Source organism: Oreochromis aureus, linkage group 14 (assembly GCF_013358895.1).
Source record: "Oreochromis aureus strain Israel breed Guangdong linkage group 14, ZZ_aureus, whole genome shotgun sequence".
Taxonomy (NCBI): domain Eukaryota; kingdom Metazoa; phylum Chordata; class Actinopteri; order Cichliformes; family Cichlidae; genus Oreochromis; species Oreochromis aureus.
In genome coordinates, this window is record NC_052955.1 from 19696462 (window position 1) to 19698667 (window position 2206).

Genomic DNA, 2206 nt, shown 5'->3' on the forward strand with positions numbered 1-2206 from the left:
AATAATCCTGAATCCAGTTACTCGCACCTTTTCTCTTTTTGTGCTGGTCATTTCTCATTCTTTCCTGTGGTTATAATAACAATAATTGCTTTTCTATAAATAAGTCAAAAGCAGTGGTTCTGACAAGTTTGCAACATTGTGTTTTTAACACTGGCAGGCACAGTAGATTGTCTAACCACATGCTCACTTAGGTGTTAAAATTACATACACAGTCTTTAGAGCCTGCCATCAGCATACCCACAACACTTTCCAGATAAACACATGCACACAGTCTTTCTCACCGTTGTTGTTTCTTTCTGTGTCTGCCACTTCCCACTGTCATTGTCTCTGTGCAACAAAAACTACTATCACCTTATTGTGTTGTCTACCTTGCACCCTGTTGCTCTCCTCTGAAGGAGAGAGTGGTTTACATTAAGCAGCGACTTGGTGAGGATTTGTTTGTTTATACTCTTTCAGTCACTTTTCATACACAAAATAAAAGTTCAGGTGAGCAGGTGAGTTTTGGTAGTTGTGTTTTGCTATGCTGTGTGCAGTAGGAAAAACTTGTATTTTAGAGAAAATCAATCTATTGTTATTTTCAAAGATGTTTTAAAAGAGAAATTTATTATTAAGACATAGAAAAATGGTTTCTGCAGCAACATGTTAAAGAAATCTCAGCAACATTTGTCGATCATCTGTGGATTAATCAAAGTAAACTGGTAAATCAATTTTGTTGATTCAGTATCTGCTCTTCCTGCGGGGTGTGGCTATAATCATCTCTTATTTGGTTTATAGAGATTAGTGAAGTAAGTCATCATGAAGAAAAGTTTCCTCCTTTTCTTGGCAAAGAAAGAAGGTGATGGTGAATTTTTTCTATCCTAAGGTTAGGTTAGTAAATTTTTCATTAAAGCAATGTAGTGAATTATGAATATAATGTTGTGCAAATGTGAGGTTATCAATCCTTACCCTGACAGGAGACATATTTGTGTTGTACAGAACTGTTTTGCTGTGTGTATATGAAGTTTGTCATGTCAGAATGTTATATTGTATATGTGTGTCTGTCTTACAATGCATTGTCAAAATGTAAATATGTGCTACCCCAGGAATAGTAGCTGCTGCACTGCTGCAGTCAATAAACTAAACTAATTAGAGTCTTTATGTCATTTTAATAATGTGAAAGTGAGTCGCTGATCAAGAAAACATATCATGACTGTCATATTAGGTTCAGATCACTCATTTCAAAATAAAACAAAGCAAAAATCATTTAATTAGTTTTATATAACCCACAACACAGAATACATAAATCCAGAGACATGTTTCATTTAACAACTCGTACATATTTTTGGCATGTACCATGTTGAGGTCAAGGCATTCTTTTGTTATTTGTATTGACAACCAATTAAAGCAATACACAGAGGTGAACAAGCATATAAAGGTATTACTTTGTATTTAGAGATGGATGCTGAAGAGAGAACGCAGACAGTAAAATTGCAGTGTGTCTTCTTCCCAAAGCAAGGACCTTCAATGTCGTTTTTTTAATTCCTGAATTTCATGGACTTTGTAAATAACAAAGATGGTGATGAAAATGCCTCCCAGGATGACTGAAGCGATGTTCAAGGCCATGGCAGTTTGTGATGCATCCTCAGCTAGAGCTATGTCTCCCTGTTCGTTTGCTGCTTTCACCTTTAAAGTTTTTAATAATCAAAGCTCAGTTTCATTTTACATGCAATTAAAGACGTGAGAAGAAGAGTGTATGAAAATAATCAGTGAAATGTTTAGTATAAGCAATTCAATTTTTTCGATTTCACTTGTAGGACATGATTAAAGTGTAACATACGGTATACCTGTTTAGAACTTCTTATTATCTAATCAGTAAGCATGAATTGAATACTCATGATTTTGACTGGAATTCTTAGAATTTACTGTATACTTTAATGATTTTACATTGACAGTTTAATTTAAATAAAAATCATCTTTGTAAAACACAAAATGTGTTTTTAAGCTGTGCATCAGAATAAAGAGAATCAATGAGAAAAACAAGTTCAGCAAATATTACCTACCTTCTTAGAGTAACGAATGGCAAAAGCCCCAAGAGGCAGACAGCAACAAAGAGCACTGAAGTAAGACCATCCAAGATAGGATGGAGGAGGAGCACGAGTTTGGCCAATTTCCATTTGGTCCTCTTTGTCAACTTGTAGTAGATGAGAATTATGAGTTATTGGCAAGT

General features: G+C 34.8%; 1 long non-coding RNA gene across 1 annotated transcript; it reads right to left on the minus strand.

Moving 5' to 3' along the window:
• Nucleotides 1-1215: 1215 nt before the first annotated feature.
• Nucleotides 1216-2206, minus strand: LOC116328196. Its single transcript, XR_004200067.2, has 2 exons — nt 2040-2206; nt 1216-1662 (listed from the first exon to the last, which is right to left on the minus strand). It is a non-coding gene; the product is annotated as an uncharacterized LOC116328196 (long non-coding RNA).